The sequence below is a fragment of the Anas platyrhynchos genome, chromosome 12, assembly GCF_047663525.1.
Source record: "Anas platyrhynchos isolate ZD024472 breed Pekin duck chromosome 12, IASCAAS_PekinDuck_T2T, whole genome shotgun sequence".
NCBI lineage: Eukaryota > Metazoa > Chordata > Aves > Anseriformes > Anatidae > Anas > Anas platyrhynchos.
In genome coordinates this window covers 18,565,939-18,587,718 of record NC_092598.1, presented here as the reverse complement: position 1 = coordinate 18,587,718, position 21,780 = coordinate 18,565,939, and the positions used below count along the sequence as shown (strand labels likewise).

The window sequence follows — 21,780 nt, the reverse complement described above, 5'->3', positions numbered from 1 at the left end:
AACACAATCATTTTGAGACTTGAGTAAGAGAAGTACCTGGACGTAACATTGTATACTTCTTACAAATTTGTGACTACACAAATTACAAAAGGAGAGCTAAGATAATCATTCCTAAAAGTACTAAATATAGCATGATTTTACAAGAAAAAATACTGTCCTTCATATGGAAAGTGATACATGCTATTTACAAAAATAAAAATATTTTTATCCTTTTTGTCTAAACAACTAATCTTCTTACAGCTTAGCACATTAGATGCATTAGTTGGGATTTCTGCAGTCCACAATTGCCCAGTATCACAGAAACAAAAAATGACAAACTTTCAAAGTTTGTCTCAAACATTCAGTAGGGCTCTTAAAGACAGTAATACTGATTAAGATGGAAGACCAGTTATTGATCTCTGCTATCTCCCCTCCCCCCTCATCTATATTCTTCATTTCACAGGCTTCAAAACACCTACAGGTCCCAACCATTTGTTTGGGAACTTTCTGATGGCAAACAAACTCAATTAAGTGGAAGAATAGCACAACTACTTAGAGCAGTTCATTAAAAAATAAATAAAAATCTTACTTTTTCAGGTAAACGTTGATATCTGTTTTCATCCAATCATGCTTTTTCCTACAGAAATAACATTCTGAACTGACAAGAACTTCACAAAAAAGCAGTTTGGGGTTACATTGAAGAGCTTCATGTATAGACTGTTGAACTAAACATCATTTGTAAGGAAGTACAGATTCTCTGAAACATGTATGATAACCTACTCTTAATTGCAAAGCTTCACATATGTATAGCGTTGTCGACTCCTATAATTATATTGATAAATACTTAATATGACACAAGGCCCATTTTTCTTCCTGCAAGGCTTTCTTTAACATTGTTGGCATTGAAGTTGCTCCCTCAAATTTGGTTTCTACTAGAAAAAGGGAACAAAGCCTTCAAAAAGCAGAAGCTAAAGTTTCAAAAAGTTAAAAAAAAAATCCCAAATTTGGTATTTTAAATAGATTCAAAATGAAGTATTTATTAATGCTATGTTAGACTGGTTGGATTAGACAGTCCTGATGTACCAGTTGACTCCATTGGATATATTCATAGAAAACATGTTATAGTCTATTGTTAATTACTGAGCAGCTATGTACAAAGTCTTCAAACATTTAAAACAAAGCCTGAAAAAGTACCAGACTGTACTTAATAGTTATTATAATTGACTAATTTAACTGATATCAGTTATTTTGTAGAGAAAGATTTTCTGCATTTAACTTCATAAATTTGATTTATTTACGATTTATGTCCTTTTGCAGAATTTATAAAAACCCAAAATTAAAAGAAGAGGAATAAGGCAGTTTTTATAGAAAGATAAAGGGAAGACACAATAATTTTTAGGTTAGCTATAGACACAGAGTTAGGGATGCATAAAAACAATCTTATTAAATTGGAAAAAAATGCTAAATGCTTTTAAAAAGTTATTCTGTGGAAGAAAAGGTGCCTTTACACTCTTTAAATCAGATATGTATATTACAGAAGCATTTTCAGAACTGTAGATTTCATACAATACCAGATCTACTAATTCTTCAGAAGCACTGTATAGTTATATAAGACTTGCCTTTTACCCCAGCCTCATCCTTTCTGGTAACAGCCAGCGGCTTGACATTTTGTAGATATCCTAGCATACAGAAAACATAGAATTAGCTTGCACGTGTTTTTTTTCCTTCCCTTTATGTAACATTTATTTAAAAATAAATATTAAAAGCCTATCAACTAATGATAACTCTAGCAACTCTGATATGTTATGGAGCTCCACAGAAATATTTGTGATCATCATATCTCTAGACAATTGTTATCTTGCTATTTTAAGTAGGAAACAAGTGGCTGTCTGCCCATATGGGTGAAGTAATTCATCTAAATTCTGCTTTAGAACAACAAGCTCTGATTTTTCAAGACAGTAGTAGTACACTATTAGCAACACAAGAGCCAACACAAGCACTGTCCTCCTGAGAATCAGTACGAATCCAGAGAGAGACTTAGAACCATCAAGTTCTTCTGCAAGAGTCCATAACTAGTCATTAGGCAAAATACAATTCCAGTCAGCACTGACCTGTTTTAGATTACAACTGCCTAACTAAATTTAAAAGCCTTTAAAACCAATTAAAATCTCCCAAATCACCCAGTTCTTATATATGTAAATATGCAGTCTTCATTTGACTCCTGAGTAAAGAAAGAAATGTGTAATTATATAGCATTTAAAATTGTTTAACATTGGAAAATTTCTGTGGACATGTAGCACACAGAACTATATATAAATTCATAACTGTGTAACAATTCAATACATCAATTACAAGATGAAAAAGTGATTCTAAAATAACATGAAACTTCCATAATAACTTTCTCTCATTTTGAGATTTAAATGTCTTTAGTACAGTTGAACAAGATAAGGTGTGTTTGAGGGTTTTCTTTGGCAAGGTTTTTGGAGGTTATGCCTGGGTGGAACAAATCAGTCTTGCACCATGACCTAAGAAAAACGTAACTGGGCAGTGGTAGGCAATTAGAAACAATACCAAGAAATAAGCCATCTGTTAAATAAATAAATAAATATGTTGACGTCAGAGACAATTACCAGATTTTTTTTTTTCTGAAAGGCGAACTGTATAGAGATAATCAAGTGCTAGCTAAAGCCTAAATGTTATGTATAAAGTTCTCAAATACCTTTAATTTAACCCAGAAGCAAACAACAAGCAGTGTACACAAACATCTTTAGCTACTAGCACAAATATGTAATTTTTCAAAGAGGTACTGAGACCCATACTGAGCTTCAGTATAAGCAGTTCCTATCTGAATTCTTGCAGGTTTTGTTATGTTATATTGCTACTCATGGTTCAGGCAAACAGCCAAAGTTTATAGCCTTCCTAAAACATTTCAATCAGGGGAGACCTGTATAGGATTTAGGTGGGTCTTTGGCATAAGCCTATTTATTCAAGAAATTGCTTCCCTGAACATACTGAAGGGAAAAGGAGAGCGGCATCGCTTTCCTTGCTTACGAATTCTTTTTGTGCTTTTGTAAAATACTTCTGACAGAGGCTCATGGCTGCTCTTCAAGTTTTCTGATAAGAAAAAGCACATTAATCCCCATTTCTATGCTTGCAACCAGTTTCCTAAGGCACATGATTAACACCTCGCTCCGGCCCTGCCACATTTACCAGTTCCCACTGTTCTGGCTCCCCCACCACACATGAATGTTGCATTGTTCCTGTCCCTTACTGACTGACTGTGCCCAGGCCCATGACTGAGCACAGTCACGAACATTTGCCAGAATAACAGCACTTTGAGAACACCTCCAAAGAAAATGGTCATGCTTCCACCCCCCACCTTCCTCTCACCATACAAACAGGGACAAAGTGTCCTGTTTTTCATTTTCTGCATGAATCAGTAAGAATGAGAGCACCAGCATGGGGAGGCCTGGACAAAGCAGTGAGGTTTGCATTCAGCTTTAAGGGAAGGGAGATTAGGGAGGTTTGGTTTGTCCTCGTTAGTAACAGTTTTTCAGCAGACCTGGGGTGGGCAACAAGATCATACACTACAGTAAGGGTCACTTGATTCCCATTCTTGTCCACGCTTTGAATGTGTTCAGAAATCATTGCCGCTCACAAGAATGTCTCGTCACCGGAAACACATCAAGTCACGCACAGGCTAAATATAACACCTTACATCAGGTGCTCTGGAAACAGTACAAAGCCAGGGGCTTTATTACGAGGTAGCCTTTGTCATGCAACATTCCTCTTCATTTTGCTGGGGGTTTAGTCTGAGCAGACACCACTGAGCGTAATGAGGATTACAAAATCGGAGGGGATGCCTCACTGAAGAAGCTGTGGGCCACAAAGAAATCTGATTATGTGCTTTATCCCTGACACTTCTGATTTACCAGAGAAGAAGGAAAATTACCAGAGACAACATTCTGTTTTTCACACCTGAGAACAGATAAGGCTTGAGGCATTATAATGTTCTTTGATAGTGTGCCTATTTTATACTGCAGTTGGGGTTTTTCACGCTACTGTGATACCATTTACCATCACAGCACCCCTCGTTCCCAGCCCTTCCCTTCTGCCAGTACTGCACAGGAAAGCTTTTGACTCACAGGCTTCCTTTTACTCAGTGAGCTCATTAAAACACCGTTATCCTTGGGCTCAAGTGATTTTATTTATTTATTTTTTAAACAGCCTGGTTTTCAACAAGGTAATTTGAATAATGTAATATGACAAGAACAGGTTAGCCATCCCATTTGGTACGGTGACACTGGACATAAATAATGCCACTGTAATGTTCTCCGCTGGATTTTTATTATTATTGTGGTTCTGTGTGTTTTATTTTTTTCATCTTTTTTTTTTCCTCAATTCTGTGAAAACGACATCTCTTTGGTTGAAGTGAAAGACTTTTTTTTTTAATGATTAGGCTTCATCCATTAAAGATTAAGCATATGCACAAAAGCAAACCTAAAATTATGTACACTCTTAGATAGCTATAAATAAATCTATGCTTGTTTTGATTATTTCATGCATTTGCTTAAAATGAAAAGCTCTCGGGAAGATCATACATTTACAGAGCTGCCTGAGAGAAAATTTATAGCTTGTCAGCTGCATAAAGATATCATCTTCCAAAGTATTTTTGGGTGACACGGTAACAACATTCAATAAGATGTTAAACAGAAATCCTTTGCTAGCTCTGTCTGTGTTCACTGTGATACTGTTTAGAAGTTTATGTACTTTCATTTCAATAAAAAATAATTTGAAAATAGAGAAATACTTTTTTTTTTTTTTTTAATTATGGTGCAAATCCTGCCCTGTTAGCCCAGCAGGGATGAGGAGAAGCATTATATAGTACATCCATTGCCACATAGATCCCACAAGCCAGGACTGAATTCCAGCAGGCACACCCCAGGGAGGCACTTCAAGACATGATAAAATACCGTAACTTTGTCTGCCTGCACAGCCTTACATACAGTGCTGGGAAAACCTACAGTATCAACATCTTCTTCTAAATAATCTGCAATTGAAGGTATATCCAGCAGAAGTCTGCAACAGTCTCAGTTTTCCTATTTCTTAATGTATTATTGTAACCCAGGCTTCCTTACATATTTATGAAGGGAGTACCAAAGGAGAAAAAAACAAACAAACAAACAAACATTCAGAAGAACATAAGCTCTTCAACATGGGAATTTCTTGTTGTAGAACTGTTCTTGCTGCTGACCATAGAAATTTTGGACTAGTGGTAGGGAAAGCTACTGCCATCGCAACAAAATCAATCATCCGTGTATGTATCCTGAAGTACACTACTTGGAGACCAATTTCAAATAAATTAACTCCAATAGTTTCAACAAACGTGTCTGTCCCTTTAGTCATCACATTGTAGACAATTTTCACAACCAATAAATTTCATCTGTGAGCTTTCAATAAACAACCCTTGTACGTGGTACAAAGGCAAGCCCTGGAATGTGACCTATCCTGGTAACCAACCAACGCAGCGTCTTCCCAGCTGCACATCAAAGCAGCTGTAAAACTGCTTTTAGCAAGGAAATAGAGTTCATATGAAAAATCCAACTAATTTTCCCTATCCAAATTCTCCTCATCATTGACTCTAAAGTTCATATAGTGCTGCATCTAAAGTAATTTGTATTTATTTAGAAGAGAAATTCCTGTGCATTCCTGAATGGCAGAAAGAACATGATTCCAACTACAAAATCTGCCACCTCTCCTCATTTCCTATGCCATTTTGACTATTTTGCACCCTTTTGCAATGACTGTTCTCTTGCAGGGTTTTAATCTACTGTTCAGGATCAACTGCTAGTATTGCACATTGCATTTTTCAGGGTTGCAGATCTCTCTTATTCTCCTTAGCTAGCAATTTTATCAAGATCTACATTAAGCTATGGCCACTTTGCCCTCTTCCTCCTTTTTTACTGCATTTTATGGTGTTTGCCATAAGCTCCCCCTTTTTCCCAATATTGTCATCACCTTCTTGATTGCTGACTAACAATTAGACATTGAAAAAGCAAAAGGGTATCTGGGGTTGCTACCAAGGAGAAGGTACCCCCTGGGAATGAAAACAACCCAGGGCTGCTGCATCTGCTGGATTCTAATGGAAATGAATTTAATTTAGCTAGAGGATAGACATTGGGCCTTATTAGTGCCAGAGGCCATCTAAAGTGTGTGCATGTTTATAATAAATCCTCACAAACTATTTTAAATTTCATTCATCTTTGGAGCTTTCTAGCTTTGATATAACACGGTGCTTAATGAAGCCATAACAAAACCCTTTCACTATGCATTTTTTTCCCCCCCAATATGGCTTTATGCAATGCAACCTGGCTACCAGCACCAGTCAAAGCTGTGTGGCCAGGGTGGACACCTGTTTATGTCAGTAGTGCTAAATACACTGTCTCAGCAGCCTAAGCTTGCATGCCTCAAACCGGTAACAGTATTTAAAATACTATACCCAAGACCTGCTTACCCTAAACAGGGTGATAAAAAGATTACCTCACACCCAAGAAAGGAAACAAATTTCTACCGAGTTCATCAATGCAAATTAAGCAGGGAGGTTATCAATTACAACCTCTCGTACTGATGGAGGGTTAAAAGCAAGCAAAAAGTGACGCTCGCTCCTAAAATTCTTCACCTGAGAGAAGCACTTTCCTAAACCATTCCCAGTTTATTACCTTAGCCATTCCCATTTTCTCACCTAGAGTTCTGAACTGCAGTTGCAATGACAGTGCATGTTGACCTGGCCTACGGGTGTTAAAACACTACAGAACTAGCTAACTTCAGACAGAAGCCCTAAGAAAGGCTCATTTCTCTGCTTTCCAGATCAATTGCCATATGCAATTTTTGCGTAGCAGAAGAAATTAACTCAGACCAAGTGCAATAACTGTGCTATTAGCCATACAGAGAAGTTACAACAGTAACACAAAAATATCATCTGACAGATGTTATTACTACAAGAGAATTAACTCCAACATAAACGATGAGTAATCTATTCCGTATGCAGTATATTGTGTTAGCAACCCACCAACATTCATTTAGCCAGGCCTTATCTGGGAATACCCTTTTCAATGTGCCCCCTTTGTACATGCTTAATACACACAGTACCAATCTTCCATATTCTAGACTACTCCAAATTCAGACAATTAACAACAGAAGCAGAACAGGACCTGGAACACTCTGTCTCTATTCCTAAGAGCACAGTCTGTGTGTCCCAGGGGAGGATGGAATAGTTGCTGCACTTCCCCAATTGCAATTTTTCCCTTGTTTCCAAAGCATACAGGAAAAGACCACCAGCGTGTTTGATTTGCTTTGATTTGTTTTTGATTTTGTATCCCCCCCTCTATGACAAATGACAACTGACCACCTCTCAAATTACAGCATGCTAAAGTGAATTATACAAAACCACATCAACTGGATTTTCAGATATCTTGATCATGATTTCCTACTTTTATTTGCATAGCCTTAATAATATCAAGACCAGCTTCACACCAGGCTAAGTTACACAGCTAATTCTTTTATTAAAAGCACCCATGTTTGTAATTCATAATCATACGCCAGGGTTGCAGTATGCCAGTTTTTGAATGAGCATACAATTGGAAGGAGAGTTCCTGCCCCATAGAGCTCATTATATAAGATGTAAGAGAGAAAGGAAAATTCAGCCAAAAGAAAGCAGCAAGACAATAAGAGCTAGCAATATAGGAAGTAGTTACAGTATACTGACATCCTGATATTTATCCTCTATTTTGTAGGTGTGACAAAAAAGTTTACTGTGTTTTGAATGAAAACAACAGTTTTGCAGATGTGCAAGACCTATTTTGAAGCATGAAAAGCAAAACAGAAAAACATGAATATTTTAACTGAGTAATTAAAATAGAAATACACAGATCATACTGTGTTGAGATTATTGAAGGAAGCATTTAACTACTCAGTACCAGAGGTAACAGTAAAGGACATGCTGCGAATGGATTTAAGGAGGAGGATAGTTTGTTTGTTTGATGCAATATGTAAAACAGAACCATATGATCTCAGAAAGGGATCATATTCCCAAAGTCACTGTCTAGAGGGGGGAAACACATTTTAGCAAGGCAGACAGCAGCAGAGAGAAGTACCAGAATATGTTCATCTACTATGAAGCACAGATGCATGATCTTAAAAATACATTATTTTTTTTTCCTGGCTGACATGCTGTATCCATTGAGCAGTAGTGAATTATAGTGCTGAGAGTCAACCCTCCCAGTGTGGCTTCGGAAGGCATTTCACATTCACCAGTTACACATTTAAACAGAAGAATCCCCTGGCATCACCACTGGCTTACACACAGCTTCACTAGTACATACTCCATTCTTCATGAGGTGCCCCCACCAGCCATGTAATATTACTTAGTGGAGGGAAATCAGCAAGGCTTCTCTACTGTTTCTTAGTAAGACAAGGCTTCTCTTTCCTCTGGGTCCTACCATTTCCTTTTTGCTACTTTATGTCCTGAGGCACAAAAGAGCAGCAGCTGCCTTTCATTGTAATCCTCTGCTGGCTGTGGGGAGTAGTTTTCATGCTTGATGCATATAAGACCATCATTAGGAAAGAGACGTTTTAGCCATAAAACCTCCTTGGTTTGGGAAAAGATAAGGTTATTTCTTTGGTTACATCTTTGTGTTATGCCTTCTCCACTTGCTGAAGGTCTAGGCTGAATTTCATCTTCTGCAGAAGCAGAGCTTTGTATGTTTATGCTTCTGCATAAACAGTTACACAGAACATACACAGGAGCACTTCCAGCTTATAAAAGGCCTTGGGATTCCCAAAGCATTAGAATTGTGTGAACAGCAGGAACATTTGTACCCCATTTGTGCTACAGGAACACAGCCCTTTACTGTCTCTGCAGCAGACATGAAGGAAGATTTGAGGGCCAAGCATGAACAGATGAGCTGTAGCTGAACAGATCTCCCAGGCTAACTCATACATGGCATTGAGAACTGCAGGTATTTCTGTCCCTCTGATGGTGGTGCAGTGGTGAACAAAAAGCTCTGCATTCTACTTCCAGTTCCATGGGAACTGCTGTTATAATTCTTCTGTAAATATATGCCAAAACATTCCGAGCTGTAATTCATGGAAATTCTCCCATGGGTTTCAACAGTTGGTACAGAAGACGTGAAAGCATTAGCAGTGTTCATCAGTAGTTTGGGGCATTAATCCTGTCTGATCTTCATCAATTCCAATGTAATTGGTCAGGCATCAGCTCATCAGGAAGCTCTCCAGGTACTTGCTAATAGTCCTCCAGAAAAGTTCTATTCTATTTTATTCCTTTACTGAAACATTGACCACAGAACTGCTTTAAACCTTTTGCGCTTTTCAGGGGAATTTCTAACAAACCCTGTATTAGAATCTCCATGGCTTTAGCAGCTTGAGCCTAATGAACAGACTAATTGCTCAAGTCTTTGAATCTCTCAGCTGGAAAGAGATTGTTACCTGTAATTTAATTTATTAACTGTGCACATACCTTTAATTCTCTGTAGAAATTAAGTAGAGGATAAGAAGGCAAATAATCTCTCTTAAAGCCATAAATTTAAGTGGCTATGAATTAACTCCCTCAGTTACCACATAATCCATCATATTTTGCTTCTCTTATCCTCATATTACAGAAAAACCTGAATAGAAAAAAGGAAAACAAAGAGAACTTGTGAAAAAATAGTTAGGACCACTGACACATATCTGGATAAGTGCAGCAGGAAATTAAAATCATTGTCACTGGCAGGTTTTCACTTTACCCTACTAACCTTTATAGGGAATTTTGCAGGCAACTTCCTATTTAGAGAAGAATAGAATATAAGAGTCTATGCAGTGAGAAGGGACCTTTCAAGCTAGACTGAGACATTGTACAGGGGGCCACGTATGCTCCTCTGTATTCCAAGACCTCTGCTGCAGCTTTTGCAAGTCTGCATTATTTGAGAAATGAAGAACGGGGCAGCATCTGCACCTCTTGCCTAGAGCATAATTCAAAAAGGAAAACAGTATTCTTTTTAAAAACACAACTGAAAAACTTACAAATGATGAAATAAGGTTTTGGACTTCATATAACCTGAACACGCTCTCCTTCCCAGTGACCATAATCTAATTTCGCCCACAGTAAGATTTGAAGTAATTTCATTACTAGAGAGGTAAAATACACTGCACATCTGTAAATTAATCATGAGGGATGGAGGGAATATTTTCACGCGGCTCATGAAGGAAGATGGGGTTATGATAGGCATAATTACTTCCCCCTATTGAACAGTGCTCTCCAGTTCAACATATCCAGAGTTTTCTGGCTACACAGCACTTACAGCCCCTACAATGACACCAGCTCACAATACAAGTGAGTTACTCCTTGGTAACAACTCAGCGATGTTACAAAGGACGTGGCTGTCAGGCTATCAGATTCCTCCCTCACAGAAGGGCCATAAGGCAAATCTTCAAATCCAAGCCAGCATTCAAGCACAGAGGAACAAAACACAAACCCTCTCAAAGTCTTCAAGGAAACATGGAGTCAGTACTTACCAAGACACAGTTTTCTTTGAACATTACAATGCTTGCTATTGTCTTATTTTAACTCCCCTATGGATTCATTATAACCTTTGTCCCTCTTGCTCTGTGTCACCATTCTAATCCCCCAGTGACTGTGATGCTGCTCACATTTGGTAATTACTGTACCACTCCACAGTGGAAGCATGTTAAATTGCCAATGTTTGTATTGCAATTTACAGTGCAAGAAAAAGGTCACAAGTGAACTTTATCTGCCCATCTGTCACCAAGAACTCTGAATCGCATGTCAGAATTCTGATTTTTCCCCAAAATAGAACTTGTATTTCTTCAATATTTTTCAAGCAGTTTTCCCCAGCCCCTCCCCCCCCAAAGGGGAAGGGGTATCAAGGGTTCAAAAATGTAAGCCAGGGTGGATTCAAGCACACCATGCCAGAACAGCTAATCTCTCAGCATCATACAAAGCAGACATTCAGTTGTTACGGTACAGATAACCTTCTCCATTATTCCAAAGTAAAAAGTGTTTGTTTAAACTAAATATAACCATAACAAGTGCATATTTCTTCATTTTATAAGTCAAACTGAAGAATATTTAAAGCATTGTAAAAATTATTATTAGTAAGATAAATGGCATTTTCCTCTTAATGTGTATTTTGTGTGCTTTGACATGATCTGGGAAACCAACCAGAAGAAGAGAACTAAATAGATTTATTTACACGGTGATACGCTGCCAACAAGCACTGGATACAAGGGCTAGAAGTCAAGTTCCAATCCTCTGAGTGAAATTCACAATAGAAAACGATGTCACCACTTCACATTTTCTGGAAACATCGTCTGTCTTTTTTGCTACCCATTTGTCAGCACTCCATCAAGCTTCTGCCACACTATAGTAAACTGTTAGCTACCTCAGATTATTATTAATGTAACATCTTGCACTATTTGGTTTGATAATTTTAAAGCTTCATTAGCAAAGGTTACATTGTTAGTGAAGACTTAACTCATTACAAAGAAAAGCTGAGCTTTTATACCATTTTATATTGGTGATATAAATTATATATTGGTGACATCAAATTATATTAGTGATACCAATCAAAGTACTTCTGCACTTCATACAACTGTGCTTGCATTAGGTATTTTGTCAGTATGAGGAGAAAGCTTAATTATCAAACGTTCACTCTGTGAGCAGTGAGATCAATAATGCCTGGTCTCCTGTCCAGAATTCGAGCACTTGGGACATCTAACCACTTACTATCACACAGTAAGAACAACAAAAACAAACAAAATAAACACCACTGAATTGAATACATTAGCATAAAATGCTTCTTAAAGAAACATACTCAAAACACTCTGCTCATATCACCAACTGCAGGCACCTGGACGTGATGCACACAGGATAAAAATAATAGAGACCTACGGAAATGCCTGCCATCTTTAGCATACTATGCTTCTACACTGCGCTGCGGAGACAGCTTAAAGCCTAGCATTTACTTAGATTTATTTTTCAGGGATTCTAGGAAGTCCTAAGAGGACCTCCAGATGCTGTCAGAATGCCTTCAATTTATTCTGAAATGCATAAGCCAACTGCACTTCAATTGCAGCTAAATGTTTTCCACCATTCTTCCCCTGCTGGCATTACACTCCCTGCGCAGAACCTGAGCTTAGCATGCAGCAGGCATTAAACTTATCTTGACCCATGCAAGGGGCCAGAAGAACTGAATACACTGTCTATTTTAATTTCTTTATAGTCAGCTTGTGGAAAAAGGTCAGTATGCAGAGTATGGGTGTGTCAGAGCCCATTGACACAGATGGCAACGTTACGTAGGCGCACAAGGGTGGAAGTTTGCACAGGAAGTTGTAACTCCAGGTTATTTTTTGGAGACATCACACACACCAGAAATCCCTGCAATTAGCTTGGTTGATCTTAAGGAAGGAAGGGTCAAAAATGGTGGAACCGTATCTACTTTCTTAATCCACTTTGTTTTCAAGAGCAACATCATGCAGCAATAGAGATACTCTGGGCACGGGCACTACCCTTAGGTGGCCATGGCCCCATAACCTACCTGCCCATAAGCCACCCTGCTTTAAGCTAAATTCTTTCTCAAGTCACATCAAAAACCTTGTCCACCCCACTTACGGTCTAGTCTGAACATATCCCACAGTATGTATTCTGCTTTCAGAACCTTTTTTTTTTTTTTTTTTTTATTTCAGCTACAGCCTTCCTCCTTTACTGATATCCCTTGGAATATATAACAGGTTTAAAAGAAGAGTCATTTATAAGATGCTAATAAGCAGTCTGTAACTCTGCAGAGTAACATACTGTTATTAGGCTCTGTGACAGAATGCTTTCTAAAGCACGTGTATGCATTTTTGACAAGGTATGTAGAATTAATCTTTTTACCCTAGTATGTGCAGAAATAAAAATGCAAGAAGGCAAGTTTCACAAAAAACATGCCTTTTTTTTTTTTTTTTTGATAGATTTGCCTTTACTTTACATATGGAGAACAGCAGAATACATTGTGCCTTCCCTGGTATATGCATTTGTTCACATTTCCTCTTGAACTCCCCTACTCAGGAGGGAGTTTCCCAAAGGAAGGCCTTCCAAGGAGTGCTCCATATCAACTTTGACCCTGAAGCATCCAGCTGACATGCCAGTATCTTCCAACGGTGACATATCTATTCCCCTGATACATGAGCACCTTGAACTCAGTGTTATGTACTCCAAATTGCAGGGATGAATTCATCAAGATGCAATGCTGCTAATTTAGTAGGATTGCATAGGGTTGTATTTGATTTGTTCAACTTGGCAATGTTTTCATCTCTATTTCAAAAGCATACTGGAGAAAGGAAAGAAAACCCCAGACTACCCCATTAGCTGCATTTCTATTTTTCTCCACTGCTAGTGCTCTGACAGATGTTAGTTTTAAAAAAAAAAAAAAAAAAAATGGGAAAACTGCAGCATGCCAGGATACTATTCCTTTGGAAAGTTGCATTCTGCCGTTTCTTGCATTCTTATTTTCAATACTGTTCGTATATTTATCAGCAGGTCTGCTGAACACCTACTACATTCTGAAATAATTACATTTTTCTTCCATTTCTGTTTCTACCCCCATACTAATGTCTTAAGTTACACAGGTAAAGACAACATATAATCACAGTACAGACACCAGAATCTAACCATTCCTATATACAGAACTTCCAGAATGAACCCACAGGTAATATCAGTATACCAGTAACATCCTCTCCTGAAGAGCTCAGTCACATCCTTGCTGTCCCACTGAGGCCAGTAAACACATCAAAAGACAGTATTTGTCCCATAAGAAAAATACCCCACCATGCAAAACCAAACCTTCCACATGCCAGTTTTCTCCAAATATGTTTAAATTATATATATTTAAAACAGCAACATTTAGTCTCCCAAGTACTTAGCTCATACTTCTAGATTTAAAACCTAATACCAGTGAAGCAGTTTTGAAAACATTATCCCAAGCTAATAAATAAGAAAATTTTTTGAGTTGAGAATTCCCCTCTTGAAATGTAGCATGGATACTTAATACAAACACCTCGTTTGTTTTCCTGGTGTTTTTAAATACAGGACAATTGTACATACTTTTTTTCTGGATGATTCTTAGATGTTCATTGAGATGTTATGCTTTCAGTTTCCAATAAAAATATTTTTGTACAATTTGCTAATTCTCCAGAAGGCTTTCAACATGCTCTGCTGGCCAGGTTGGACCATCTGCAAAAGCATTTTGGTATTAGCCTATCATTTGATGTTCCTGTATTGTTTGTCCAGTTTATACTAATGCTGCATTAGCTTAGAGAGGAAGAGAGAAGGACAATGAAGTGTGATCCATAGCTGGCACATCCAGAGTACCCCTTTTTCAGAGGAACTATAAAAATCATTAAGCTTTTTATTATGAAAGAAATATTGCCCTCTTCTTGTGGCAAAAGCAGCATCAAATGCATTAGTTTTGCTCAGTCACAGAGAAACAGAACAATTCAGGTCCAACACCCTGCTCAAAGCAGGTGCCAAAAGACCAGTTGGAACAGGGTTTTTGTCCTGTCCTGTTCACCAAGGACAAAAATCCTATGACTTCTCTGGACACCCATGCCAGTGTCTGACCACCCTCACAATTAAATCATTTTTAATTCATATCTAGCTAAAATTTCTTGCATTCCATCTATTGTTTTGCCCTACTGTGCAACCCCTGAGAACAGTCTGTCTGCCTTTCCTACAGCTTCCCATTGAACAGCTGTAGAAAGCAGGAAGGCTTCACCTTCTCTTCTTTGGGTTCAGCAAATTCAGTTCTCAGACTCTCCCCTTGTATCATGTGCTTCAGCCCCCAGGCTATCTTGGTGGCAGTTTGCTGAAGTAACTTCAGGAGAATCATTGAAAGCTTTGGGTCAGAAGGGAAGATCATTTAGTCCAACTCCACTGCCATGGGCAGGGCCACCTTGATGCTGCAGAACCATTAAGGGGTTTCTATCACTCATGTACCAGACAGATATATCTCAGTTAAGTGACTGAAAGGTTTCAAATTCTTTCCAAAGCAACAGTAGATTTTTATTTTTTTAACCAATTGATCATAATGTATGCCTACTTTCACATTTTATGTCCTCAATCTTGCACAAAGATTTTACATGCTACAATATACATGATTTAATTTGTATCAATATAAGAACCCATCAAACTTCTGTTTTCTAAAGTTTTTCTGCTGGAATGAGGAGCTAGAAACTAGGACACTTGCTGCGTAAGCCTTACCTTCACTCACAATAAAAAGAAATATTAACAAGGACATCAGGACTTTGAAATGTGTCAAAGTTTTGCTGTCCTAGTTTTGAAAAGGAAACAGCAATGCAGTGTCTGCTACATTGAGACTGACTCCTGGGAGCCAGAGGGAAACCAGATGAAAAGCAACTTTTTTTTTTTTATTTAATGACAGCACAGGTTACTAAATTTAAGCCTCCAAATAGAGACATCTTACAAAGATTCTAAAATGATACCTTATTCCACTTAAAAAAAAAAAAAGTTTCTGAAAGTGCTATTCATATACAGAAAAATAACAGCACAGGGATTATGTCACTTCAAGAATACATAAAGCAACAGTTAATGATTGTGCACTTCAAAAAGAAAGAATGCAAACAGCCACCTTCTCTCCATTAGTAGTGACAAAAGCTAAACAAAACCAAACGCTTCCTGCTCACACTGTACCTCGCAGAGCATGGTTCCAATGGGGCTCATGCAAACAGGGCAGAGGAAAGGCAATGGCCTCGTGCAGGCTGGAGTGCTGAAGCAAGTACTGCTTCTTTCTAAGAAAAGACTGCATAGATCTCCGCAAAATACTGCACCTGTATCTGTCTGGTAGTAGCAGAATGCCTCACATTTTCTCTGGATGGTTTCTGAAGCACTCAGAGGATCTCCATGGCTCCAACAGGGAGCCAGGTCATGTCCAATAAATAAATTGGAAGCCCACTTAAATGTGCGCTCAGCCAATAATACAGCTTTCAAATTTTATTTTTTTTTTTTAAACTAAGGGACGCCTGGAGGCAAAATGTGGATTCAACAACCTTAACTCCCATATTCAGTTGCTGACTACATTCCTCTGATATTTACCTTTTAGATACATTACCCTACATTGTAGGCACAAAATCTTTGACCTCATTTAAGCTACTGCAAAAACAGAGACATAAAGATGACAGTGAAAAATATACCTAAAATTAGAAACTTAGATATTCAGAGAGCATGTGCTAAATGCTGTTTTATTCACTGTCAGAGAGGGAGTGTTGGAATCAGGAAGTTCCCCAGAAACTGAAAATGACAGTGGCTTGAGGAGTGAGAAGGAAGTGGAAGGAAGTGAGAATTAATCTAGCTAGCTCCTCAGTCTGCCTGTAGGCAACAAAATTCTTTATATTTATTTTGCATGATTCTCCAAGGAGTCTAACCCCAAACGGTGAAGATTTTCAGCCCCTGGCAGGTGTCTAAGGCTACTAGGTTATGATGACACAAGTTAAACAGACCTGCTACAGCCTTCTTGCATAAAAAAACACAGCCTGCATGGAAGCATCTGACCTTTGTTGAAAGTCATAGCAGTGTAAACACAAGTGTTGTCTTTCCATAACAAGTACTTGCATAACTAGGGCAATGCTCTGATCAGATGAATTCATGTACCTTCACAAAATAGAGGGAAGCAAGATTGTAGCTGGAAATGACCCAACTCAACAAGAATCTATTTATTCTCCTTTCATTTGAGGAAATATTCAGAAAGATTGTCACTTCCAGTCTCATGTGTAGTGGTACAGGTACAGCAACCAGCCCTCCTAATTTTCTTTCTTAGCAAAGGAGGATTTATTTTTATTTTTTGAGTGTCTTAGTCTCTCATATTCAAATCTCACTCATTGTAGCAGGCTGGAGTTGGTGTTTCCTCCAGCTCATATTTGGTCTTTGTTTGCACTCTCATTTTCTACCCTTAAGTTTTGCTAAATAAGATGTTAGTGGCACATCTAGTAATTTTAGACTTTTCCAATGGATAATAATCAATACAGTTAGTGGAACTCATCTAATATAATTACAGGAAAATTAATGGGGAAAAACAGCTTTTGTCTGAAACACTAAGATACCTTGGGGAGGGGAAAAACAAACAAACAAACAACTATGCATAGAACTTCAAAAGAAATGTGTTGTTTTTTTTTTCTTTCCTTTGAAATATTGCCATGAGTGCCAATATTATTGTTTTTCTGAAGAGCAATGTGAAATATGACACTCCATAATGATCTGACTAGTAAAAGCAACCAAAGTGAAAATGATATATGTACAAGCATGTTACAGAGTTACTAATAGACGAAGAAAGCACTGTTTTGAACTGTCCTACCTAACTTGTCTTCATATATATATATATATTTTTTTTTTAACTAAATATAAGAGGCACACAGGTATCTGGCTTCTTGACACAGCAGTTAAAATGGATCTCTGGTCTTGCCCAGCTCACCACACCACTTTGGAAACTTAATCCATTATACCTCCGAATAACCTAGAAGAGACCTAGAAATAAAAATACTAAAATGAATTCAAAGTAGTCATTGGAGGAAATGGGCCGGGAAGAATTTGTTCCTTTTCAATACAACATTTAGGAAGAGACAAAGTAAATACAGCACAATCTCAATCATTTAGATGCCAAGAAAAAGGATCAACTATGTTTGAAACAAGTGATTTATTATGGTTTATGTAGTCCACGTATGCGCCCACATCCTCCTACAGGGATTTGGATACCAATGTCACGTGGACTTTTACCTACTACAAGCTGGGAAGGAGGCCAAGAACAACCTTTCCACTGGCCTTTGATGGCTATGCTTTCTATCAAGCCAAGGAAAATTGCAGAGGGACACTCAAAAAGTAAATGCGATTTTATGCTTCAAAAATCTGGACTGATTGTTTTCATAAATAAAATTTTGTAAATGAAATTGTGTAAAAAAAAATCTCAGAGAAAACCTTCATATCAGGTACAAGAAATATTCACATAGTTGACATCCATAAAACAGATCCCATATCAATGTTCTGTACATCCACATTGCTACACCATGCAAAAAGAAAAAAACAGAAAAAAAACAAACCTAACACAGAGCCTTTGCACTGATATTTACTGTTTGATTTCTGAGCATTTTTTTCCCCTCTTTCTTGCCAATAGTAAATATTTCTACAGTTTCCACCAACACTGGAACTTTAACTTGAAGTGAAACACTGCATCTGAACAAATATATCAATAGCTGGCCTGACTGACCAGCTGGCTCTCAAGAATCCCTCTGGATGCTTTCTGGCATAGTTAGGGTTTAATCTTTTAGGATCATACCTATAGCTTTTAATATTTAGAACAATTGTAAAACATACACTACTCCAGCTTCAAAATATTTAGAAAATTTATTTAAACATTACATAATGGAGAGAATATAAAGGAGCTCTGTTCCCCTGTGAAGAGGCAGCCAGGCTAGAATTTAAATATTCTAGATCACTGCAATAGCATTGGGCGTTTATGTTTAAGTAACTGATTCACGTCCCAGTAATAAAGTCCTAAAACCTATGGGAAGTAGGACAGAGCATGCAGGATTCATGCCCAGTCTTCTGTGTCTAAGTCAAAGTAGCTGCTTAACACTAATTGTATCCCTTATGGGGATGCAAGAGTTATTAATTAAAATTTAGATAAGATTTTCCACAGTCAGATGATGATACAAAATTGATCTTTATAGCCCATAACATATTGGCATATCATAATAAAACTATTATTTGTTTTTATCAGTTTGTAAAGACTCAACACAAAGGACTAGAAAAGTGCAAGGGATCAGGATGGAGAGCTGAGTACAGTACTTTATCACAGAATCAGCTAGGTTGGGAAAGATCTTCAAGATGATTAAATCCAACCATCAACAAACCTACCATGTCCCATCACTAAATGGCATCTCTCAGTGCCACTTCCACGTCTCTTAAATACCTCCAGGAACAAGGACTCCAACACTTCCCTGGGCAGCCCAGTCCACTGCTCAACCACCCCCTCAGTGAAGAAATTCTTTCTGATATTCACAGAATCACAGAATTGTAGGGGTTTGGAAGGGACCTCGAGAGATCATTGGGTCCAACCCCCCTGCCAAAGCAGGTTCCTTAAAGAAGGCTGCCCAGGTAGGCATCCAGACAGGCCTTGAATACCTCCAGAGAAGGAGACTCTATGACCTCCGTGGGCAGCCTGTCCCAGTGCTCCGTCACCCTCACCGTGAAGAGGTTCTTTCGCATGTTGGTGCGGAACTTCCTGTGCTCCGTCTTGTGGCCATTACCCCTTGTCCTGTCCCCACAAACCACTGAAAAGAGGTTGGCCAAATCCCTCTGTCTCCCACACCTCAGGTATTAATAAACATTGGTAAGATCCCCTCTCAATCTTCTTTTCTCCAGGTTGAACAGACCCAGGTCTCTCAGCCTTTCCTCATGGGGAAGATGCTCCAGGCCCTGTGTCATCTTTGTGGCCCTCTGCTGGACTCTTTCCAGGAGATCCCTGTCTTTTTTGTACCGGGGAGCCCAGAACTGGACACAGTACTCCAGGTGAGGCCGGAGCAGGGCAGAGTAGAGGGAGAGGATTCCCCCCTTGATCTGCTGGCCACGCTCCTTTTAATGCACGCCAGGGTCCCATTGGCCCTCTTGGCCACCAGGGCACACTGCTGGCTCATGGTCAATCTGTCATCTACCAGGACCCCCAGGTCCTTCTCCTCAGAGCTCCTCTCCAGTAGGTCACCCCCCAGCCTGTACTGATACACGTGGCTGTTCCTTCCCAGGTGCAGGACTCTACACTTGCTCTTGTTAAACCTCATTTGGTTTCTTCCTGCCCATCTCTCCAGCCTGTCCAGGTCTCGCTGAATGGCAGCACAGCCTTCTGGCGTGCCAGCCACTCCTCCCAGCTTTGTGTCATCGGCGTACTTGCTGAGGGCAGACACTATTCCCTCATCAAGGTCATCGATGAAGGTGTTGAACAAGACCGGACCCAGCACCGACCCCTGGGGAACACCGCTAGTCACAGGCCTCCAGCCAGACTCTGCTCCTCCGATCACCACCCTGTGAGCTCGGCCAGGCAGCCGGTTCTCAACCCACCTTACTGTCCACTCCTCTATCCCACACTTCCTCAGCTTTGCTAACAGGATGTCATGGGAGACAGTATGGAAAGCCTTGGTGAAGTCAAGGTAGATGACATCCACTGCTCTCCCCTCATCTACCCAGCTGGTGATGCCATCATAGAAGGCAATGAGGTTTGTCAAGCACAACTTCCCCTTGGTGAATCCATGCTGACTACTCCTCATAGCCATGTTCTCTTCCAATTGCTTGGAGACAGCACCCAGAACAAGCTGTTCCAACACCTTTGCAGGGACAGAGGTGAGACTGACTGGCCTGTAGTTTCCCAGATCCTCCTTCTCACCTTTCTTGAAGACCAGAGTGACATTGGCTACCCTACAGTCTTCAGGCACCTCTCCTGTTCTCCAGGACCTTTCAAAGATGATAGAGAGTGGTTCGGTGATCACCTCTGTCAACTCCCTTAGCACACATGGATACATTGCATTGGGACCCATGGATGTGTGTGCACTGATCCCATTCAGATGCTCCTGAACAACTCTCTCATCAACCAGGGGGAGCCCTCCATTTCCCAGCCTCTTTCTTCTCCCTCCAGGGTTGAGGAGTCCCAGGGGGGAGTCCTTGAAGCAAAGAAAGCAATCAGTATCTCTGCCTTCTTGGCATCTCCCATTACCAAGACACCCCCCTCGTTCAGCAAAGGACCCACATTATCCCTAATCTTCCTTTTACTGTTTACATACTTTAAAAAAACCCTTCTTAGTATCCTTTATCTCTTTTGCAAGCCTCATCTCTAGGTGGGCTTTAGCCTTCCTCATCACGTCCCTGCAGGCCCTGACAACACTTCTGTACCCCTCCCAAGATGGCAGGCCCTTTTTCCACATTTCATAGACCTTCCTCTTCCTTTTGATCTTGTCAATGAGCTCCTTGCTCATCCACACAGGTTTCCTTCCCCCCTTCCCCGATTTCCTACTCTTAGGGATGCACTGATCCTGAACTTGGAAGGAGTGCTATTTAATTCAATCAACCTCTGTAATTTAAGACCACTTCTCTATGTCCTATCACTTGTCACATAAGAAAAAAAGCTGCCACCTCCTTTCAAGTAGTTGTTGATGGCAATGAGGTCTGCTGTCAGCCTTCTCTTCTCCAAGCTAAACCACCCCAGTTCACTCAGCTGCTCCTCGTTAAGTCTTGTTTTCTAGTCCCTTCACCAGCTTCACTGCTCTTTTCTGCACACACTCCAACAACTCGATATCCTCCTTTCAGTGCAGGGCCCAAAAATGAACACAACATTTGAGGTGCAGTCTCACCAAGGCCATGTACAAGTAGACAGTTACTTCCCTATTCCTGCTGGCCACACGATTTCCATTGTGGGTCATGCAGTGCCATTGGCCTTCTTGGCCGCCTGGGCACTGCTGGCTCATGTTTAGCTGGCTGTCAACCAGTGTCCTCAGGTTCTTTTCTGCTGGGCAGTTTTCCAGCCACTCTTCCCCAAACCTACAGCACTGCATGGTGTATGCTCAAAACCAGAGAAGCTTAATACAGGCTGGATTGCTTATGTTCAACTAGAATTCTCCCCACCTCTTTACTACCCCAAATGCTTTTATTTCATATGAAAAGAGCTTCCAATGATGTTTATAAACTTCAAAATG

The 21,780-nt window shown here is 39.5% G+C and overlaps 1 protein-coding gene across 3 annotated transcripts in view; it reads right to left on the bottom strand.

The window, feature by feature from the left end:
• SIAH1 (siah E3 ubiquitin protein ligase 1) overlaps positions 1–21,780 on the bottom strand; it is a 73,672-nt gene that overhangs the window by 21,848 nt on the left and 30,044 nt on the right. For 2 of the 3 annotated variants that reach the window (XM_072043873.1, XM_013103858.5), the window contains exon 2: positions 1,599–1,658. The exons of the other annotated variant lie outside the window; for it this stretch is intronic. The gene's annotated coding sequence lies outside the window, so the exon portion shown is untranslated. The remainder of the gene's footprint in view (positions 1–1,598; positions 1,659–21,780) is intronic. 3 annotated transcript variants of the gene reach the window in all.